General features: G+C 44.2%; 1 non-coding gene across 1 annotated transcript; it reads left to right on the top strand.

The window, feature by feature from the left end:
• Nucleotides 1–355: 355 nt before the first annotated feature.
• On the top strand, nt 356–430 carry Trnal-caa. The gene has a single exon. It is a non-coding gene; the product is annotated as a tRNA-Leu (tRNA).
• The last annotated feature ends 24,509 nt before the right edge of the window (nt 431–24,939 follow it).

Raw genomic sequence — 24,939 nt, 5'->3', positions numbered from 1 at the left:
TTAAACTTTTCACTCGAGGGAAGACTTGAACCAAGGACCTCTCATTCCCCAGCTGCTCACGCTAACCACGGGACCACGGCGCTCCTGAACACAATACCCAGTCCCTGAGCGGAGAAAATCTCCGACCCAGCCGGGAATCGAACCCGGGCCCTTAGGATTGACAGTCTGTCGCGCTGACCACTCAGCTACCGGGGGCGGACATACCAACTGAGCTACCGAAGCACGACTTACGCCCGGTACTCACAGCTTTACTTCTGCCAGTACCTCGTCTCCTACCTTCCAAACTTTACAGAAGTTCTCCTGCGAACATTGCAGAACTAGCAGAAGTAAAGCTGTGAGTACCGGGCGTGAGTCGTGCTTCGGTAGCTCAGTTGGTAGAGCACTTGCCCGCAAAAGGCAAAGGTCCCGAGTTCGAGTCTCGGTCGGGCACACATTTTAATCTGCCAGGAAGTTTCAAAAGAAATGTTACTCTGTAAAGTGAATGAACATTATAATGTGTGATGGATAGTAAAACACGCATTCACTATCACCTCGAGAAATTCATGTCACGACCAAAAAAACTTGGTGACAGTGTTGCTCTTTCTTTGCAGAATCACCTTTCCATGCGACACATTTTTCCCAGCGATAGGTGACCTGACAGAGACTTTGGTTGTAGACGTTTGATGTTTGGCTGTTAAGAAAATACTTCACCACGAAAATCGCCTACTTGACGTTATGTGATGGTTTCTTCGTCTGAGGAAAGGAGAAGAAGAAGACATTGCACACCAACTTAAGAGGCTATGGGAGGTCAGGCAAAATTTGATGAAAGGAGCAGCATGTATGACTGTGTGCTGTGCAGAACGAGGTGAAATATTGTCGTGGAAAAAAAAATACCACCTTTGATCTGTGCGCGCCTGCGATGTGCAAACGAAAGCGCCATTCAGATTCTTTGCTGTTGCTAGTCAACGACCTGCGTAGCGTCCCGCCAGGGGGCACGTACATCGTCTGCCGTGTAGACTTAACGCCCCCGGATCAGCTCGGTATCAGTTGCGACCGATAGTAAAAGGACGGCTATACAACGACAGCAGCTGCAAGTTATGTAGGCAATGGACATTGTAACCAACTGCTGGAGCTGAATAGCACTGAGCGAAAGTCTGCACTGCTAATCTTTCAGTTTACATGCCTGAGAGACACGACATTCGAATCTGGTGGAGAACGGTCTTGGTATTCCTTACGTTGTTTGGTATCTACAGAACATGCAAAGTGGATGTCCCTGGTGAGCATCTTAATGTGTAGACTGTACGAGAAGGTAGTTGGAGTTATAAGTTGTGCCTTGGTACGTATACTGCGTGTTTTACGATTAGTTAACTCTAATGTTGCAAAGAGTTGTTTAGTGGTAGTTAAGTTCTTAAATTTGTTTTGCTTCTCCGCTATGGCTGTCTAGTGCCCTTTTCCCTGTGTATAATGCTGGAGTATTATGAATTGTGCCTTTAAAGTGTACTCAGCATAAGGCAAGTTCAATTTTCCTGACTTAATTGAAGGCGTTGTGCGTCCCGGTGCATATTGCATTTATACACTTTTATATGAATTTTAAAAAGGCAACTGATGTACATTGCTGAGGGTTTCTGCCTGTTTATGTTTCAAATATTCCTGTATATTGGGTTTGAGCCCAATCTGTAGCTTGGGAGTATTCTTTGGGCTGGTCTGAGGACGCAGAGTTAAATATATTATTGTTAATTGGAACCATCTGGGTGTTGTTTCTTAACTTTGTTTGTACATCTTTTATCGTTGACCACTTGCTTTGTAGGGTTGTTTAATAGTGGTTCATTGCCTTGTCTGAGATGATAACTAAATGTTGGTCCGTGTTAGTATATTGGTATGGAACATCTGCTAATGGAAATTTTCTGTCTTTTAGTTAATATTTTTCTTCTTACTCAGTGTTGGAACAAAATCACTGGAGTGGGACGAAGTTTGCTAACTTTGGGTAAATTGTTCATTTCGTAATCTTAAAACTATAATCCTTTGGCGTTTGGTGAATCTTAGTAGTTTGCTGTCTGTGGTGTCACCGCCAGACACCACACTTGTTAGGTGGTAGCCTTTAAATCGGCCGCGGTCCGTTACTATACGGCGGACCCGCGTGTCGCCACTATCAGTGATTGCAGACCGAGCGCCGCCACACGGCAGGTCTAGAGAGACTTCCTAGCACTCGCCCCAGTTGTACAGCCGACTTTGCTAGCGATGGTTCACTGACAAATTACGTTCTCATTTGCCGAGACGATAGTTAGCATAGCCTTCAGCTACGTCATTTGCTACGACCTAGCAAGGCGCCATTATCATTTGCTATTTATCTTGTGATGCATGTACCGTCAGACCGATGTTTACCAATTATGGATTAAAGTTAAGTATTCCAGAAGCTACGTACTTTTTTACTAGACTCAACTCCTTTAACTGTTCCAGACCTCACGCCAGCCTGCGTGAGCTTAAACGCGTGCCTTTCGGCTACCTCATAGTGGCTTGGCTGTCTTGCCAAGTCACAACACTGTCTTTAGTTAAATTAATTAGTTTCTATTTTAAAAGTGTACTGTTCATTTGTTTGTATTTGTCGAAATTGCTTAGACTTAAGAAATACATAAATGTCTGCAATACCATGTTTGATAAACACTTAATACGTTCAGTATTAATTGGCACTCCCCTATAACTACTGCGGAGTAGCACTTTGAAATGTGTGTCGGCGTATGCGCGAAAATAGATCATAGTGCTGTCCAGTGCCACCATAGTGTTTCTGGCTTCCCATAGGTGGCGCATTACAGCAGAACCTGTTGTGGCTTGCGAGTATGCTGGTAACATGGAAGCAGAAAAGCATTGCCAACGGTTTCTCTGGTGGGAAGGAGTGAGTGCTTGAGACATCCGCAAGACGTTAGTAACCATGACTGGCGAAAAAGCGCAAAGTCGCAGATCCGTGTTTCGTTGGGTATCAGAGTTCAAACAGGGCAGCTACTGAGCTGAAAAACGCAAAAAGCACTAGGTGTTAAGGAACTGCTCGCAAACCAGACAATTCCCAGAGTGCCAATGACTTGATAAAGGGGCACAAGCGAGTTCGTTTGATGAACTAGGAAAGGCAATAGATGTATCACGAGGAACCCTCCACACGGTCGTCCATGAGGGTTTGAAGATGATGGAAGTGTCTGCACAATGGGTGTCCCATTCCCTCACCACTGCGCAGAAACAGAAGCGTGTGGTGCCACGCCAACAGTTGGTACGACGGCACGGTGTGGATTCAACGGAATTCTTTGAGCGAAATTCTACTGTGCTGCCACATCCTCCATACTCGCCGTCTCTGGCTCCTAGCTCCCATGCCCTTTCAACGCAATGAAACAGGTCATGTAAGATAAAAAGTTTACTAACAACAACGAATTCGATGCAGTTGTCCACCAGTACGCTGGGATACACCCTAAGAACGATTTACCACGCAAGTTGGGAATCTCTCAGAACGATGGAAAAAGTACATAGACATTGGCGGGGAATAACTAATACAATCCGTATTCGTTCTTTCAGTAAACTGTTAATGTGAACACAAAAAATTTGTAGTGCCAATCATTTTTGAGCGCCCCTTACCACCCTCGCCTCCTCGCTTGCTGCAGGATTTCAACCTTGGGCAGTTTCCCGTAACGCTTTCTCTTGGAATGTAATCTCTTGTCACCACATCATAACTGTCCCAAAAAACAGCATCACGTTGCCTGATCATGATTGTGTCTCAGCCTTTTTCGGCGATGTTGACTCCACATGATTCTATTGCTTTCTTTGCTTATTTGTCTGGGAGTCACGGCGATACACCCAGCGCTTGTTTATTGTGATTACGCACTAACGAGTCATCTGGACTAGCCTAACACAGCTGTAACATTTCCTCTGCTTTTGATTGGATGTGAGTATTTGAGGAACCATGCGAACGACTATCTTTGTCATTTTCAAAAACTGATGCTAGATTTTGAAAACTGAGCCATGACTGATTTGGCCTTTTTCCACCATCACCACCGTTGTCATACACCGGCCTTCAAGAAACAGGGCCTTCCCTTCTCTTATTCCCGGTTCTTCACTATGAGATAATCTGTCACTTCTTCACCACACACAGAACGTCTGCGTCGCCTAACCAATGTGACACAGTCTGAAGGAAAAAAATCGCAACATCAAGGGGCTAGCGACATAAACGATGTAGACGAGTTTCCACATCTAAAAGATGATTTCTATTAAAATTGCCCACCAGTCGCGTAAGAGCGCCGCTAGTAACATTGTACGGACGCAAATCAGGTTCTCCTTAACTACATGTTGTAGCGGCCGTTGAGACTGCACGTGGTGAGTTTCTGTTAGTCAATAACGCCTTTAAGGTGACAAAGACGCCATTGTCAGCACCTCACTTAGTGTGAACGAGATAGCGTAGCAGGGGTTGTTCCTTCTGCGGTATTGCAGAAAGACTTGGCAGGTGCCGCGCGGGATTAGCCGAGCAGTCTTGGGCGCTGCAGTCATGGACCTTGCGGCTGGTCCCGGCGGAGGTTCGAGCCCTCCCTCGGGCATGGGTGTGTGTGCTTGTCCTTAGGATAATTTAGGTTAAGTAGTGTGTAAGCTTAGGGACTGATGACCTTAGCAGTTAAGTCCCATAAGATTTCACACACATTTGAACATTTGAACTTGGCAGGCCTGTAGCCACCGTACGCGATTGCTGGCAACGGTGGTCACTAGAATGCACAGTTGCGAGATGACCGTGCTCCGGACGGCCACGTGGCATTACCGAGAACAAAGACCATCGCTTTCGGCGTATGGCTATGGTGCATCGTAGTGCATCTGAAACAGCAATTTGGCAGCATTTGGCACCACAGTGACACAACGAAAATCGATTACTTCAAGGACAGCTCCTTGCTAGACGCCCTGCAGCGTGCATTCCACTGACCCCAAACTACCGCCATTTGCAACTTCAGTGGTGTCAAGCGAGAGCTCTTTGAAGGACAGTGTGTAGGTCTGTTGCGTTTTCTGATGAATGTTGGTAATGGCCGTGTGTTCGCTGATGAACTGAAACCAGCCTTCTGCGTGCAAGACACATTGGACCTACAGCTAGAGTTATGGTCTGGGGTGCAATGTCATGGCAGCAGAAACACTCTCGTGGTTATACCACGCAGCCTGATTGTAAGTTTGCAAATCGATCTGGTGATTCGACATGTTGTGCAGCCATTCGTGAACAGCATTCCAGGGGGTGTTTTCTAACAGGATGACGCTCGACCACATATTACTGTTGTAACCGAACAATTCACAATTGCAAAAGCTTTTCTGTGATCTTGCAGTGTTCATCACTTAAATATGTTACCTGCACAAATGAATTCCCGAAATTTCATTACTCTACATTAATAATTTTTCGGTGTTACAATTTTTTGCCGTCAGTGTCTGATGGCGCACTGTTTTCGACACCTCCACCAACTCATCATGGATTGTTGCAGCAAAGAAATTACTACCCGATGTCGCCTCTTCTTCTCTAACAGTAGAGTACATTCCTTGAGACCGAAAGGTAGCGACATCGAATCCTACGGCACCACGGAAGTTTCCAGTCTGCCTTTAATCTAGCCTTCACGTCTCAGCTACGCTGAAGCGCCAAAGAAACTGGTATAGGCATGTGTATTCAAACACAGAGGTATGTAAATAGGCAGAATACGGCGCTGCGGTCAGCAACTCCTATATAAGACAACAAGTATCTAACGCTGTTGTTAGATCGGTTACTGCTGATAGAATGGCAGGTTATCAAGTTTAAGTCTCCGGGGTAGTGATGAAGTGGGGATTTTCCCGTAACACCATTTTACGGGTGCACCGTGAATATCAGGAATACGGTAAAACATCAAATCTCCGACGTCGCTGCTGCCGGAAAGAGATCGTGCAAGAACGGGACCAACGACGAAGGAAGAGAATCGTTCAACGTGACAGAAGTGCAACCCTTCCGCAAATTGTTGCGGATTTCAATGCTGGGCCATCAAAGAGTGTCAGCGTGCGAACCATTTAACGAAACATCATCGATACGGGCTTTCGTAGCCGAAGTCCCACTCGTGTATCCTTGATGGCTGCACGAAAACAAACTTTACGTCTCGCTTGGGTTCGTCAACACCGACATTGGATTGTTAATGACTCTAAGCTTGTTGCGTCGTCGGACGAGTCTAGCTTCAAATTGTATCGAGCGGACGGACGTGTACGGGTATGCATGGGCCCTGCATGTCAGCAGAGGACTGTTCAAGCCGATGGAGGCTCTGTAATTGTGTGGGGCGTGTGCAGTTGGAGTGATATGGGGCCCCTGACAACGATTTTAGAATGAGGCATACATTTAAAAAAGAGTAAAACTTCGCGTGAACTTCACACATAACATAGGTCTGAACAATACTCTCCTGAACAAAGTGAACAATGATTTAAAGAGGGTACAATGTTAACAGAGAAAATGTTAACGAGTGACAGAGAAGTGGCGTGGTCTTTCTCTCAGCTCTGAGCAAAAGAACAACGTTAACCAGCTGACATTTCCTCAGATTGAATTCCCACTGAGGGCCTCTCGTTACTCATAAACCATTAATAGCAAAATTGCAAGACTTACTGTACAACAAAACTATCGAATTCTCAGAGCATATCGACAACACATCGTTATCCTTGGACACTCGGTAATTTAGTGACAAGGATCCCCGCCGCTGTTCAGATATAAACTCCCTATGAACATTTAACCTTTCGTTGCGTGAACTACAGATAAGAGCTATGTCGTGGAAAGCCCGATAATAAAGTTGTAGAGTACTTTAAATTACTTAATGAGCTGTTACGCGACGAGGGCACTGAACTATAATCTTAGTTTGTTCGTAGTCTTTGCATCTAAATTATGCCGTTCCTTATGTTTATACATTCAATAGTTTCTGCTTACAGATCGTTGGACGTTCATATAATTCAGATCACAATGCAAATAGACCAAGTAGTTAGATTTCGTAATCGCTTTCCGCAGACTTAATACTAGAGATTAAAAGTACTGTTCGCAATAAGTTTAGCTGCAATGATTATGATACTTCATAAACGTGCTCCTCCAAGTACCACTTTGTGAAACATGACATTAATAATAAACTAACAGTGAGTTAATATAGGTTGTTATCCAGAACAGAAATAGGATTTGATAGACGTCGTAACCAGTAATCAATAGATTCGTAGTTAGTGAACTGAAGTACATCGTGACAAGAGAAATTTACCTCGCGACTGCTGTGCTGCCGAGTTACAGTGTAACAGAAGGTCTATGATGCTGTACCGAATTTATGTGGTGCTTACTCCACTCCTGCCTTGAGCATGGTGAAAGGGACTGTCCTATTTGCCATGTCGGTTTTCAAGAAGTCTTCCGAATCTGATAAATGTACTCAACCTCTGTAGTCTCGATATAACCATATTCTTTGTTAACTCTGTTCTTGAGACCACAGATGTTGGTCAGAGAGATTAGTTTTTACTTTGTCAGCGTATCAGTCAGTATGCGTTGGACAGACTGGCTATGTACTTGCTTTGAGAAGGATCGAAGTTGGTATATATATATATATATATATATATATATATATATATATATATATATATATATATATATATAGGGTGAGTCACCTAACGTTACCGCTGGATATATTTCGTTAACCACATCAAATACTCACGAACCGATTCCACAGACCGAACGTGAGGAGAGGGGCTAGTGTAATTGTTTAACACAAACCATACAAAAATGCACGGAAGTATGTTTTTTAACACAAACCTACGTTTTTTTAAATGGAACCACGTTAGTTTTGTTAGCACATCTGAACATATAAACAAATACGTAATCAGTGCCGTTTGTTGCATTGTAAAATGTTAATTACATCCGGAGATATTGTAAACTAAAGTTGACGCTTGAAACCTCCGACGTTCAGTTGCGTGTTGTAACAAACACGGGCCACGGTCGGCGAGGTCGGCGAGCAGCATCTGCAGGGACACGTCTACGATGACGACCGTGTTTACGAGTGTGGCTGTAGTGCACTGTTGTGGTTTGGTCTAGCTGTCGCAGTGTCCGCATGTAGCGCTTGCTGCTATTGTTATTCTGCATTCGAATCCGCACGCAGACCAACTGTAGTACACCGTGTTACCAGACGTCTGTGATAGTGTAGTGTTGTAGGAACTGTGACCATGGTGTATTCGAACTCTGAAAAGGCGGAGATGATACTCGTCTATGGCGAGTGTCGACGAAATGCAGCTGAAGCCTGCAGGGTGTATGCAGAACGGTACCCGGACAGAGAGCATCCAACGTGCAGCACATTGCAAAACATCTACCGCCAACTGTATGCAACAGGTACGGTCGTAGCACGCAGACGGGTCCGTAACAGGCACGTCACAGGAGAAGCGGGTGCAGTTGGTGTGTTAGCTGCTGTTGGCATGAACCCACACATGAGTACACGGGACTTTGCGAGAGCCGGTGGACTGAGTCAAAGTAGTGTCATGCGCATACTGCATCGCCACCGCTTTCACCCGTTTCATGTGTCGCTACATCAGCAATTACATGGTGATGACTTTAATCATCGAGTGCAATTCTGTCAATGGGCATTAACAGAGAATGCGTTGCAGTTCTACCTGTTTACCGATGAAGCGGGTTTCACAAACCACGGGGCAGTGAATCTACGGAACATGCATTACTGGTCCGTGGACAATCCTCGCTGGCTCAGACAGGTACAGCGACAGCTACCGTGGACTGTAAATGTATGGTGCGGAATCATTGGCGACCACCTCATTCGTCCTCACTTCATTGCAGGGGCCCAAACAGCTGCAACATACATCGCGTTTCTACAGAATGATCTGCCAACGTTGCTCGAAAATGTCCCACTGGAAACGCGTCGACGTATGTGGTATCAGCATGATGGTGCACCTGCACATTCCACAATTAACACTAGGCTGACCCTTGACAGGATGTTCGACGGGCGTTTCATAGGACGTGGAGGACGCATAAATTGGCCAGCCCGTTCTCCTGATCTTACATCTCTGGACTTCTTTCTGTGAGGTACGTTACAGGAGAATGTGTACCGTGATGTGCCTACAACCCCAGAGGATATGAAACAACGTATTGTGGCAGCCTGCGGCGACATTACACCAGATGCACTGCGGCGTGTACGACATTCATTACGCCAGAGATTGCAATTGTGTGCAGCAAATGATGGCCACCACATTGAACATCTATTGGCCTGACGTGTCGGGACACACTCTATTCCACTCCGTAATTGAAAACGGAAACCACGTGTGTACGTGTACCTCACCCCTCATGGTAATGTACATGTGCGTCAGTGAAAAAGACCAATAAAAAGGTGTTAGCATGTGGACGTAATGTGCTGTTCCAGTCTCTTCTGTACCTAAGGTCCATCACCGTTCCCTTTGGATCCCTACGTAATTCGGTGGTCTCCGATACACACGATCGAACAGCGGAGGGGTGGTACTCAAGCGTCAACTTTAGGTTACAATATTTCGGGATGTAATTAACATTTTACAATGCAACAAACGGCACTGATTACGTATTTGTTTATATGTTCAGATGTGCTAACAAAACTAACGTGGTTCCATTTAAAAAAACGTAGGTTTGTGTTAAGAAACATACTTCCGTGCATTTTTTTATGGTTTGTATTAACCAAATACACTAGCCCCTCTCCTCACGTTCGGTCTGTGGAATCGATTCGTCAGTATTTGATGTGGTTTACGAAATATATCCAGCGGTAACGTTAGGTGACGCACCCTATATATATATATATATATAGAGAGAGAGAGAGAGAGAGAGAGAGAGAGAGAGAGAGAGAGAGAGAGAGGGGGGGGGGGGGGGGGGGGAAACATTCCACGTGGGAAAAATATATCTAAAAACAAAGATGATGTGACTTACCCAACGAAAGCGCTGGCATGTTGATAGACACACAAACATACACACAAAATTCAAGCTTTCGCAACCAACGGTTGCTTCATCATGAAAGAGGGAAGGGGAGGGAAAGACGAAAGGATGTGGGTTTTAAGGGAGAGGGTAAGGAGTCATTCCAATTACGGGAGCGGAAAGACTTACCTTAGGGGGAAAAAAGGACAGGTATACACTCGCGCGCGCGCGCGCGCACACACACACACACACACACACATATCCATCTGCACATACACAGACACAAGCAGACATTTGTAAAGGCAAAGAGTGACTATAAAATCATAATGTAATGTCACTGCGTGAAAGATATTTAGTAGAAACATTACCTGGGCTCTCATTTCTAAGAAACTGAATGGCAAGGAAGTCACTGGAAGGGCTGATATATTTGGAGAAGTTCCTTGTATGACGCCCGGACATTACGACTAGATGTGTACTTCATACGGAGCGAAAAAAAATAATTTGTGGCATAAATAAAATTATTGTTATCAGCGTTATTTTTTTCCGGATAAAGCACAGCAGTTGAGACCAACCCTGGTCTGTTTCAGATGACAAACTGTACCACAGATGACAGACATGGACAACAGCGTATGCTGTTAAGGTATGCATGTTTGTTAGAACTCTTAGAATATAATGATTGCAATTGCATAATTATAGGTATTCTCATGTAACATTGCACTTGTTGTTAAGCAGAAAAGTAAAGAGAAATCTAGTGAAAATGGTGAAACGTGTCTGGATGAAATAGAAGAAATTGTGTTTTGCACAAGGCATAATTCTTTCGAATATTTTCTGATTGTGTCTGTGTTTGTTGTGAAGTAATCGAATCTAATGTGTATTACGAAGCCTTCGATATCATTGGGTATCAATCAGTTCGTTTATAAAAATTATAACGTTGTGTAAATAGATTTACATGTAAACATTATACTTTGCGAACTACTCCTTTCAGTTGATATGAGTAGAAGACTTTTAAAAATAATCAACAAGAAATATGACTACGTAAATTCTATAAAGTTTTTTTACAACAAACATGTTCAAATTCAGTTTCAATACTTTGATTTCCAGCAATTTAAATGGTTAGATCTTTTCCTAAATCTGTAATTCCTCTGATATTTCTCGGTTGGCGAGAAGAGACGATGTAAGGTCGGACATACCTGTACAGTCGTAGGGAGTAGTTGGAATTTTGTAGAGCATGTGAGCAGGCGGAAATCGTGTAACTGTCGAAGGTGAATGAGTAATGTGAACCAGCTGTTTAAGTGTCTAAAAATACAGAAGCAAAAATGAATGAACTTCTATTATTTAGTGGTTAAAGTCAACCTTTTAACTATTACGATTTTGGAAGTTCCAGATTTCTTTGCACTGGGGAAACTCGAGATAATAGTCATATCCCCAAGAAGCCAACGAAGTCTACATACAATCAATTAAATACCACATTTATCTGTATGGGTACGACTTCTTTCGAGGTTAACAAAATGACGAAAATCAGCAACAACTGACGCGTCTTGGAAGTGTAATCATTTATTGAAAGATCATGTCATGGTCGTCATCTGACGCGCCACTGAGACACGCTACATTCCTGTGAATACTGTTGAAAAGGGTCGACATGGTGGTCTTAGTGACCACGGCAGAGGGCGGAATTCTCAGCAGAACATCTACAGCTACATCTAGACTCCGCAATCCACCTTACGGTGTGGTGTGTGTAACAGGGGATAGATCTACATCTACATCTACATGATTACTCTGAAATTCACATTTAAGTGCTTGGCAGAGGGTTCATCGAACCACACTCATACTATCTCTCTACCATTCCACTCCCGAACAGCACGCGGGAAAAACGAACACCTAAATCTTTCTGTTCGAGCTCTGATTTCTCTTATTTTATTTTGATGATCATTCCTACCTATGTAGGTTGGGCTCAACAAAGTATTTTCGCATTCGGAAGAGAAAGCTGGTGACTGAAATTTCGTAAATAGATCTCGCCGCGACGAAAAACGTCTTTGCTTTAATGAGTTCCGTCTCAACTCGCTTATCATATCTGCCACACGCTCTCCCCTATTACGTGATAATACAAAACGAGCTGCCCTTTTTTTTTGCACCCTTTCGATGTCCTCCGTCAATACCACCTGGTAAGGATCCCACACCGCGCAGCAATATTCTAACAGAGGACGAACGAGTGTAGTGTAAGCTGTTTCTTTAGTGGACTTGTTGCATCTTCTAACAAGGGAACCTCCCCATCGCACCCCCCTCAGATTTAGTTATAAGTTGGCACAGTTGATAGGCCTTGAAAAACTGAACACAGATCAATCGAGAAAACAGGAAGAAGTTGTGTGGAATTATGAAAAAAAGCAAAATATACAAACTGAGTAGTCCATGAACAACATGAAGGATTAGTTTAGAGCAGGAGAGCCGTGGTCCCGTGGTTAGTGTGAGCACCTGCGCAACGGGAGGTCCTTGATTCAAGTCTTCCCTCAAGTGAAAATTTTAATTCTTTATTTTCGTAAAGTTATGATCTGTCCGTTCGTTCACTGACGTCTCTGTTCACTGTAATAAGTTTAGTGTCTGTGTTTTCGCGACCGCACCGCAAAACCGTGCGATTAGTAGACGAAAGGACGTGCCTCTCCAATGGGAACCGAAAACATTTTATCGCTAGGTCATAGGTCGACCGATTCCTCCACAGGAAACACGTCTGATATATTCTATACGACACTGGTGACGGCATGTGCTTCTCGTGACAGGAATATGTTGTCGAGCCACGTAACTTGTACACTTGGCGAATGGGTAAAAAGATTCTTCTACCTTGCCCGATTTAGGTTTTCTTGTGGATGTGATAATCACTCCCAAAAAGTGATGAAAACATAAGAGTTTGTCACATAAACTGCAACAAATGAATGCAACAGTTTCACAGTCGCAGTTTTCCCTGTGCTCTGTCAAAACATATGTTTTTAACGTTTTCAAATTTTTCCGTGCGTACCGTCAAATCCTGCATATGTGCAAGCAAATCTGAACGTGTCCTGGAATTTTGGAGAGCGAAGTTGACTATGTGTGAGTGCCTGAACTTTGATAATTATCTGAAAACAAAAAATTAAACTTTTCACTTGAGGGAAGACTTGAACCAAGTACCTCTCGTTCCGTAGATGCTCACGCTAACCACGGGACCACGGCGCTCCTAAGCTCACGTAATCCTTGATGTTGCCTGTCTTGCACATGAACTACTCAGTTTGTATATTTTCCTTTTTTTTTCATAGTTCCACACAACTTCTTCCTGTTTTCTCGATTGATCTGTGTTCAGTTTTTCGAGGCCTGTCCACTGTGCCAACTTATAACTAAATCTGAGGGGGATGCGATGGGGAGGTTCCCTTGTAAGTGTCCTGCCAATGAAACGCAACCTTTCGATCGCCTTCCCCACAATATTATCTATGTGGTCTTTCCAACTGAAGTTGTTCGTAATTTTAACACCCAGGTACTTAGTTGAATTGACAGCCTTAGTTAGTTAGTTAGTTTACCACTCCGCCACTCACTGTAAGTAACGGAGTGTAGATGTAGATGTAGATGTGCGCAACAACCTGAGTTTTCTTTTGGTTTTGCGACTACTGTAGTCTGTTGGGATGACATACTGCGGCAGTATATCGTGGCCGTACTGCTGAAAGATACTAAGACAAAATAATGCAAAAAAAAATAATCCACTTGAATCTGCTTACTGTATTCATACGTTTGTTTCCCTCTGCAATTTTTATCTTCCCCTACCATACTTCCCTCTATTACCAAATTAATTATCCTTAACGTTTCAGGATATGCCTTATCAACCTCATTTCTAGTCATGCCATAAAACTCTTGTCTGTCCCAATTCTGTTTCTTTTCTTTAATGACATCTTCCTCTTGTGAAGCTGAGCCGTTCGGGCAACGAGTCTGGTTATCGATTCCAGACAAGTATCGCTGCAAGTGCTGTTGTGGCTTGGTGCTTGGTGGTTGGTGCTTGGTGTCGGCAGTCAGTCAGCCGATGGGGGGCGAGAACGTCGGAGGTGCAACCCCAGAGCGACGCGGACAAACAGCAGGGCCAGTTAGCAAGTGACAGGCGTTCAGCGCTGGCTCTCGCTCTCTCTCTCTCTCGCACTGTTGTGTACGGAGGAAGGTGTGCTGGTGCAAGCTACACATTTCGCCTTCTGTTAAACTGTATATGGAAGTGAAGGTTACACGCTAGTGTGATTGTCAGCTGTGGTTACCAGTGGAATTAGTCTACAAAAAGAGGCGGAATGATGTTTGCTAGTTGGCGCTATTCAACAGTATTACTGTCACTGATACAGCGTATTAAGTTGTTTGTTACTGCTGTGGGAGCATAGTATCGTGGCTGGAACGTTATATTGTGCCTGAGCAGCGTTTGGAAGACCTTGTTCTTTATGCGTTCAGTTTTTTCACGGTGTTGTTTTTCTTAGTTGCCTGGCCAGGGTGGTGTCGCTTGCGGCTCTGGTATGAGGCCGTCTCCAAGCCTAAAACAGTGTATCCTCAAGCTGTACAGTTTAGCGTATTTGTTTTTAGTATAAACTGAGACGTTTTCTGCCTTTACCAAAAACGTAGATTCTTTTTCGACGCCCGTTCCTTGTGAATTAGCATTAAGCTTAGAGTTTCTGTACTGTTTACTTGTGTTTCTACTGTGTCCTTTTTCAGGTAATGTTGGAAAGGTGAAACATCTTACTAAAGGTTTTGTATCCCTCCTGGATAGGTGGTGCGTGGGTCTGCTCCTGTGAACTGCTTCTGTAATATAGGCCGAGAGTAAAGGAAGCAAGTAGGAGCAGGAATGATAAAGCACTTCGGTACTGCATGTAACTTCAACACTTTTAATAGAGTCAAAAACACAAGTAAATATCAAATTCATACATAACTTTGGCTAGGATGAGCACGTAGGTGTGAAACTGTAGTCCATGTCTATATCCCTGTGAAGTTAGGATGAGTGTTCTGTATAATCTCAAAGCTAAAAAATACTCGTTGCTGTCCAAACTTTAACTGAACGTAACTAATACAAAGTCTGAATTGCACGTTAGCCCACTCGGTAGTAGAAGCGATATTTCCAGGCCGTCTGCTCTTGATGAAATGGGGTAAAATCAAGACGGCACTCCCTGAGTTCACAGCGTCGGCCAAATGGCGCTGTGGTCGGCGTAGTAAGTCTTCTCTCGTAGTGCCAACTTACGAGAGCGTTCACCTACGTTGTGGCATCGTAACTATCGACGCATCGACTCCACAAAAAGCGTTATTCATGTAAACCGTTTTTAAGTATTCAGCGCGCTATGGGCACCATCATACTGATTTATTAAAGTTATCACATCACTTATTTTTACGTACTTAGTGCGCTGTTGGCGCCAAAATTACATCATAGATGGTTGAATACATATGTATATGTAAAACTATTCATATATGTTTACAATTTATGTGGTTGAGAAGTTGGTTTTGAAACTAAGTTGGTAAAAATTGGAATTGATTGGTAGTCATTTGTAAATACCTCTTGTGCTTTTGAAGATGAAGACTGATTTGTCTTCACTGATTTTACCTGAATACATCTGGCTTTGAGCTTTGGCACCTTGGCAGATTGCAGTTTAGTTCTTGTAGCGAAGTTTAATTTTTTGATTGCTTTGTTTAATAAATTTGATTTATTATTTGTCCACGTTTAAAACCAGCATGTTCCACTTCTTATGTCCAGGTTGCGTATCGTATCAAAGTCCCCACACTCAGATCCGCATGGGGTACTACCTCCGTAATATTTTATTCAGGACTATACCACCATCTTTAAACCATGCAGTAGAGATTCTTGTCCTCAGGAAATAGAGGAAGCCCATAAATTATCTTTACAATTTTAGTATTTAAATCCTTTCACGTTGAACTGGAAAATTACAACTGGTTTTCAACCAGTGATAAGTCAGAGAGTTTTCTTTTTTCTCCAAGCACTACAGATGAGACGAAAAAGTTGGATGCCACACGGGAAATCTCGGTTTGCTCATACAGACGAAGTCCGATACGCAAGTACGGCGCAGCTCTCGTACACAGTATGGAAGGGAACCACCGTCCCGAGAAACCTTACGGTCTTGGCAAACTTCATTTATGAAAACGGACAATGTTCTCCATAAACAGGAGGCAGGTCCCACCTGTGGTTCAGAAGTCAGCGTGGACAAGGTACGCCAGGCGTTTGTAAAAATAAATTATTCAAAATGACAGTCACAATCGCATTATTTATTTTGTCGCCAATCGGTTTCAACCCGCGATGGGGTCATCTTCAGGGCAATTTATACCATTTGGTCGCTCGCTGGAGTCGTCACCCTGCCTGTGCACGGTTGATAACTATAGTTACCAACTATAGTTACCATAGTTACCAACCGTGCACAGGCAGGGTGACGGACTCTAGCGAGCGACCAAATGGAATAAATTGCCCTGAAGATGACCCCATCACGGGTTGAAACCGATTGGCGACAAAATAAATAATGCCATTGTGACTGTCATTTTGAATAATTGATTATAAGTAAGCCAATCGCTGTTATCTCCACATAACTATGTTCTCTAAAAAGTTTGTAAAAAGTCGGAAAAAATCCTTGTGTACGGTGGCCTGAGTGATGTAAGTGCCACAACAGATCACAAATTCTTACGTAAGAGTTACACCTTTATGTGTGCAATGTGTAGCTGCTTCAGGCACTAAAGGCGGCGGTCAGACCTCAGCGCGAACACTTTGCAGTGGATATGCTAACCACGACAGGGACAGACAGTGAATTTTTGGGAAAGATTTGTTTCTCCAAGATTCAGCTTCTCGTGTAACCAGATAAATGAACTCTCATAACGTTAGTATTCGGAGATCAAAGTGCCCTCATCTTACATGTGAAACGGAAAGAAGTAGTCCCAAAGTCAATGAGTGGTGCAGATTTATGCACAAATGCAAAAGAAAAATGTAGTATTTATTCATTCTTGGAGTGATCCCACAGCAAGTGGAAATATTCCACTTCGTTTACATTTCATTCTGGACATATACTGACAAGTACGAATCATACGCGATGTATAGTTCCCCGGATCGAATCGTTGTTATATACACTACTGGCCATTCAAATTGCTACACCACGAAGATGACGTGTTACAGACGCGAAATATAACCGACAGGAAGGAGATGCTATGATATGCAAATGACTAGCTTTTCAGAGCATTCACACAAGGTTGGCGACGATGGCACACCTACAACGTGCTGACATGAGCAAAGTTTCCAACCGATTTCTCATACACAAACAGCAGTTCATCGGCCTTGCCTGATGAAACGTTGTTGAGATGCCTCGTGTACCATCACGTTTCCGACTTTGATAAAGGTCGGATTGTAGCCTATCGCGATTGTGGTTTATCGATCCGCGACATTGTTGCTCGCGTTGGTCGAGATCCAATGATTGTTAGCAGAATATGGAATCGGTGGGTTCAGGAGGGTAATACGGAACGCCGTGCTGGATCCCAACGGCCACGTATCACTAGCAGTCGAGATGACAGGCATCTTAGCCGCATGGCTGTAACGGATCGTGCAGCCACGTCTCCATCCCTGAGTCAACAGATGGGGACGTTTGCAAGGCAACAACCATCTGCACGAACAGTTCGACGACGTTTGCAGCAACATGGACTATCAGCCCGGAGACCATGGCTGCGGTTACTCTTGACGCTGCATCACAGACAGGCGCGCCTGCGATGGTGTACTCAACGACGAACCTGTGTGCACGAATGGCAAAACGTCATTTTCTCGGATGAATCCAGGTTCTGTTTACAGCATCATTATAGTCGCATCCGTGTTTGGCGACATCACGGTGAACGCACATTGGAAGCGTATCACCCGGCGTGATGGTATGGGGTGTCATTGGTTACACGTCTCGGTGACCTCTTGTTCGCATTGACGGCACTTTGAACAGTGGACGTTACATTTCAGATGTGTTACGAACCGTGGCTCTACCCTACATTCGATATCTGCGAAACACTACATTTCAGCAGGATAGTGCACGACCGCATGTTGTAGGTCCTGTACAGGCCTTTCTCGATACAGAAAATGTTCGACTGCTGCCCTGGCCAGTACATTCTCCAGGTCTTTCCTCAATTGAAAACGTCTGGTCTATGATGGCCGAGCAACTGGCTCGTCACAATACGCCAGCCACTACTCTTGATGAACTGTGGTATCGTGTTGAAGCTGCATGGGCAGCTGTACCTGTACAAGCCATCCAAGCTCTGTTTGACTTAGTGCCCAGGCGTATCAAGGCCGTAATAACGGCCAGAGGAGGTTGTTCTGGGTACTGATTTCTCAGGATCTATGCACCCAAATTGCTTGAAAATGTAATCACATGTTAGTTCTAGTATAATATATGTGTCCAATGAATACCCGTTTATCATCTGTATTTCTTCTTGGTGTAGGAATTTTAATGATCGGTAGTGTATATTCACGAGACTCAATTCCATGTGAAGTAAGCACAGCCTTAGGTGACGTGTAACAGGCCAGAATAATATTACGAGAAAATACTAGAAATCGACTGCAGATTTCCGAATTCTGTTCTGACAGCCAAGAGAGCAGCGAGCCATACTTCGATCTGGAAACAGTTCTGTGAGGTGAACGGTGTTCGGAGTTCGGGCTGATTGGTGCTCCAGATGCGCTCCTCCTCGCCGCCAGTGATACACCGGCTTTAATGATACGTTGACCGCCTGAACAAACACGCCGGCGGCCGGCGCCCACAGACGTATAATCTGCGGCTTGTTTGCCGTAGTCTGGATGGCGATTAAGGGAAGGTCTCTGTCGGCAGATCCGGTACACGGCAACCAACTCTCCCGCCCCTCGTGATTAAAGGAGAGTTTCAGACTGAGCTCCTCTATCTGGCGGAAACTCAGAGCAGGGCGTGAGTTACAGCATCAAAAACCTCTCTATAATGTGTGGCTGAGAAGTCACTTTACCCCTAGGTAAACACAGTATATTGTATATTGTATATCGTGCCTTACACGTGTCTGTGCCCTAACACTTTCCTGAGCATTCAGAAGTTGGTGGAAAAAATACGACGTTGTAAGTAGGCTGTTTAGGTTTTTATGTTTGTAACGCCATGTAGCGCTCTGTATGAAAATCACTGACTGTGCTGCATGAAGGCTGTGGTTTGTTTGCATTGTTGGAGTAATATTCGCCATTGTAGTGTTGTGCAGTTGGCTGGTAACAGCGCGTAGCGTTGCGCAGTGGTGGAAGTGGGGAGAGAGATGGCGGAATTTTGAGAGCGGACGATCTGGACGTGTGTCCATCAGAAAGAGTAAATTTGTAATATTGTATATCATGGACTGATATATATATATGGTGACTTTGGAACATTATTAAGGTAAATACATTGTTTGTTCTCTATCAAAATCTTTCATTAGCTAACTATGCCTATCAGTAGTTAGTGGCTTCAGTAGTTTGAATCTTTTGTTTAGCCGGCAGTAGTGGCGCTCGCTGTATTGCAGTAGTTCGAGTAACGAAGATTTTTGTGAGGTAAGTGATTCATGAAAGGTATAGGTTATTGTTAGTCAGGGCCATTTTTTGTAGGGATTTTTGAAAGTCGGATTGCGTTGCACTAAAAATATTGTGTGTCAGTTTAGTGTTGATCAGAATAAGTAAAGAGCGAAATGTCTGAATACGTTCAGTTCTGCTCAGCTGTTTGAAAATCAAATAATGTAAGAGGTTTATCAGCACAGTCATTCATAAATTTTTTAAAGGGGACGTTTCGTACTGTGTCCTAACACTTTCCTGAGCATTCAGAAGTTGGTGAAAAAAATACGACGTTATCGAGTATCGGACCAGATTTGAAGCTGGATTCAAGGCTTTCTTGCAGGTAGAATTCAACCCGTCGCTCTAACGGTGGGGGGAGGGGGGTAGGACGTCAAACAGACCGACTAGGAGCAGGAGAGGCACCACAGGACTTTTAATTTCCACTCTCTGTACTTTTAAAAATAAATTCATAAAACTTTGCCAGCATGACCAGGAAGGATTCAGGATTCACGCTCATAGTAGTGGAAGTTCAAAAACAAAATAAAATAATTTTTTTTCAAGTGAAATGCCATCATTTTTTCACTTACTACTGGCTGCATTTGTTACTACAGATACACTTTTCTTTATAAGTAAGAGAGATTCTTCGATGAATTTTGCACAGCATACAAACCATACTTAACCCGCTCGGTTAGCCGTGCGTTCTAACGAACGGCTTTCCAGATTGGGAAGGAGCGCCTGGTCCCCGGCACGAATCCGCTCGGCGGACTTGTGTAGTAGTCCGGTGAACCGGCCAGTCTGTGGATGGTTTTTAGGCGGTTTTCCATCTGCCTCAGCGAATGCGGGCTGTTTCCCCTCATTCCGCCTCAGCTAGACTATATCGGCGATTGCTGCGCAAACAAGTTCTCCACGTACGCGTACATCACCATTACTCGACCACGCTAACCTAGGGGTTATACTCATCTGGTGTGAGACTTTCCCTGGAGGGGGGGGGGGGGCGCCCACCGGGGGACGAACTGCACAATAAAGCTAAAAGAGTGGTTCGGTGTGGGGCGGTGGATGGGTGAAGTGGACTGCGGTAGTCGTCGTGGGGTAGTGGACCACTGCGGCTGCGACGGGGACGGAGCCTCTCCGTCGTTTCTAGGCCCCCGGTTAACATACAATACAATACATACAAAACAACCATACTTACAGGTGTATGAAACTCCAGAATTTTCGAAATCTGTTAAAAAAACTATGATTTGCAGAATTCCCTACACAGGACTGATGAATGGTGCATGTTGTGGCAGTTGAACCTTAACGTAAAAGCATGTAACTTATTGTTGATACATAAGTAAAGAAATACATTACTGTACAACTACACTATTGAGGACAGATTGCTGGAAACAGTATCTGCTGTAAAATATCTAGAAATAACTATGCAGAGCAACAATAAGGGGAATAACCAAATAAAATAACTATAAGAAAAGCATATGCCACATTGAGATTCATAGGAAGACTCTTAAGGAAATACCAGGTGTTCAGAATGTAACTTTACAGTGATATGTTGTGATGAGCTAAGTAATGACTCATGCAATTGTCCATAATTAATACAACATTTTCCATTGTTTAACATATTTGAACCATATTTGACCAGGTATTTGTATTTGTTCGCAGGTACGGTTTGATTGAAGACCAACGTCGTGTGTGACATCATTCTGATCCAGGTCATCAAGCTGACGATTGGACAAAGAGTGTTTCTTGTGCAGCATGTGTTCCGCAACGGAGACAACAAAATGGTTCAAGTGGCTCTGAGCACTATGGATTCAAAAATGGCTCTGAGAACTATGGGACTTAACTACTAAGGTCATTAGTCCCCTAGAACTTAGAACTACTTAAGCCTAACTAACACATCCATGCCCGAGGCAGGATTCGAACCCGCCACCCCGGCTTGCTGAGCACTATGGGACTTAACTTCTGAGGTCATCAGTCCCCTAGAACTTAGAACTACTTAAACATAACTAACCTAAGGACATCACACACATCCATGCCCGAGGCAGGATTCGAACCTGCGACCGTAGCAGTCGCGCGGCTCCAGACTGAAGTGCCTAGAACCGCTCGGCCACACCGGCCGGCCAATGGAGACAAGTTTACCTCCGCAGTAGAAGCTGCATTTGCAGCAAAGTTTCCAGGAGTAAAGATCCCTAACGGCAATGCTGTACGGAACCTCATCACCAAGTTTCGAAAGACTGGAAGCGTTCATAATGCTACAAAATCAGGCACGCCATTCACATCCACATCCGAAGAGAACGTGGTGGAGATGACATAGATGATGCTGCGAAGTCCAAAGAAATCGGTTAGACGACTAGTTCAGCAGGCCCACGTGTCCGTGGTTCCGCTCACAAGATTCTCCGGTCGTCACTGTCCATGTATCCGTACAAAATATCAGTCGTGCATGAACTGAGAGATACCGATCGCCCGGTGTTTGTGAACTTTTGCAACCGGTTTCTGTCCTTCCTGCAGGACAATGATGAGGGGGTTCTTGACACAACGTTTCTCATGGATGAGGCATGAGACATGAATTTGAAGTGTTCCCACTGCATGATCAAATGGCTGGTGTTAGGTACGCCGTGACTCGTAAAGGCATCATTGGGCCGATCTTCTTTCAGGGCGCCATAAACGCAGAATGGTACTGCACATGCATCCTGGAGCCCTTCCTAGGTGAACTGAATGAGGGCGAAATTGAGGGTGCCTGGTTCCAACAGCATGAGGACATCTTCGGTGACCGCATCATCTCTCGAGGACACTGACCTCCGGGTTCAGCCGACTTGCCTCCATCGGGGTATGTTGAAGGGAAAGGCCTATGAAGGCAATCCGCACATCATACAAAAACTCCAAGCTGCACTGACACTCCACGTGAGCATCCCTCCCGATGTTTTGCGCAACGTCTTCAAGAACATGCAGAAACGTGTGCAATTGCGTCTTCAAGTTCAAGGGTATCACTTCCAAAATCTCTTACAGCTTCCGTGACTAATACGGCAAGTTATGAACTGCATAGTTACTTATTGAACATCCTGTCTAATTCATCCAAGAAAGGAAGCGGCTTATAAGCTCTTGTTCGACCGATTCTTGAGTATTCTTCATCACTCTGGGGCCCGTACCATTTGGGACTGACAGAAGAGATAGAGAAGATCCAATGAAGAGCACGCGTTTCGTTACGAGATCGTTTAGTCAGTGCGAGAGCTTCACAGAGATGCTCAGCAAACTACAGTGGCAGGCGCTACAAGAGAGGTGTTGTGAGCCACATAGAGATTTGCTATTGAATTTTCGAGAGAGCAGTTTTTAGTTCAAAATGGTTCAAATGGCTCTGAGCACTATGGGACTCAACTGCTGTGGTTATCAGTCCCCTAGAACTTAGAACTACTTAAACCTAACTAACCTAAGTACATCACACACATCCATGCCCGAGGCAGGATTCGAACCTGCGACCGTAGCGGTCGCGCGGTTCCAAACTGTAGTGCCTAGAACCGCTCGGCCACATCGGCCGGCGCAGTTTTTGGGAAGAGTCGGGCAACATATTACTTCCTGCCACATACATCTCGCGAAATGACCACGACGAGAAAATTCCAGAGATTAGAGCCAATACAGAGCGTTACTGACAATCATTCTTCCCACGCACCATCCACGAGTGGGACAGGGAAGGCAGCATCACTTAATAGTACCAGCAATACTCTCTATCACACACCGTTAGGAGGCTCCCAAAGTGCGAAGTAGATGCATGCTTCGGAAGGCTTCTTCATCACTTTTGTAGAATTCTTCTCTTGTCTCGCAGCGATACTGAGTCACATGGTTCTTGATCTTCCTCATAATGAGTTTTCCGGTTTTGTATTGTGATGACATAGAGACCAGAAACCATAGTCTTCGTATGTTAAGGGCTATGCAGCATGAGTAAGACGCATTCCACATGAACGAGACACGGTATTTGGAAATTTTGCCAACAAAGCAAGGGTGGCTGCAACTCACTGCTCCATGTTGTTGTCAGATAAATCACTGACAAACATCGGCGTACAACCTTTCATTCTGAAATCTTTTTAATGTGGTCTTGTATAGTTGTCAGCGGTCCTCGAAGTTCAGATACACTACTGCAAATGGATTTTTTTGGAGACTGCTCAGTTGATTGCGGGAGAGCAACATACACTTCTGTTCGCGTTTTCTTAGCGGGTATGGGCACTTCTTGGACACATATTCCTTTCTACATCTACATCTACACGGATACTCTGCAAATCACATTTAAGTGCCTGGCAGACGGTACATCGAACCACCTTCACAATTCTCTATTATTCCAATATGTATAGCACGCGGAAAGAATGAACACCTGTATCTTTCCGTACGAGCTCTGATTTCCCTTATTTTATCGTGGTGATCGTTCCCCCCCTGTGTAGGTCGGTGTCAACAAAATATATTCGCATTCGGAGGAGAAAGTTGATGATTGGAATTTCGTGAGAAGATTCCGTCGCAACGAGAAACGCCTTTCTTTTAATAATGTCCAGCCCAAATCCTGTATCATTTCTGTGACACTGTCTCCCATATTTCGCGATAATACAAAACGCGCTGCTTTTCTTCGAACTTTTTCGATGTACTCCGTCAGTCCTATCTGGTAAGGATTCCACACCGCGCAGCAGTATTCTAAAAGAGGACGGACAAGCGTAGTGTAGGCAGTCTCCTTAGCCGGTCTGTTACATTTTCTAACTGTCCTGCCAATAAAACGCAGTCTTTGGTCAGCCTTCCCCACAACATTTTCTATGTGTTCCTTCCAATTAAGTTGTTCGTAACTGTAATACTTAGGTATTCATTTGAATTTACGGCTTTCAGATTAGACTGATTTATCTGTAACCGAAGTTTGAGTTCCTTTTAGCACTCATTTGGATGATCTCACACTTTTCGCACCATTCCGATATTGCTTCTAAATCGTTTTGCAGTTAGTTTTGATCTTCTAATGACTTTATTAGTCGATAAACGACAGCGTCATCTGTAAACAACCGAAGACAGCTGCATATATTGCCTCCCAAATCGATTATATAGCTAAGGAACAGCAAAGGGCCTATAACACTACCTTGGGGAACGCCATAAATCACTTTTGTTTTACTCGATGACTTTCCGTCAATCACTACGAACTGTGACCTCTCTGACAGGAAATCACAGAACTGAGACGATATTCCATAAGCACGCAATTTCACTACGAGCCGCTTGTGTGGTACAGTGTGAAAAGCCTTCCGGAAATCCAGAAATACGGAATCTATCTGAAATCCCTTGGCCGGCCGATGTGGCCGAGCGGTTCTAGGCGCTTGAGTCCGGAACCGCGCTGCCATTACGGTCGCAGGTTCGAATCCTGCCTCGGGCATGGATGTGTGTGATGTCCTTAGGTTAGTTAGGTTCAAGTACAGGGTGTCCGAAAAGTCTTTCCTTGATTACATAAATTGATAACTCAGGCTAGAAGTAAGATAAAAATATGAAACTGGTGTCTAATCGTTTACAAACTATCAAAGTTTTTTCA

The sequence above is a fragment of the Schistocerca americana genome, chromosome 2 (genome assembly GCF_021461395.2).
Source record: "Schistocerca americana isolate TAMUIC-IGC-003095 chromosome 2, iqSchAmer2.1, whole genome shotgun sequence".
NCBI lineage: Eukaryota > Metazoa > Arthropoda > Insecta > Orthoptera > Acrididae > Schistocerca > Schistocerca americana.
Note: the sequence above shows the minus strand (reverse complement) of the source record. Positions and strands in the feature narration are given on the sequence as shown.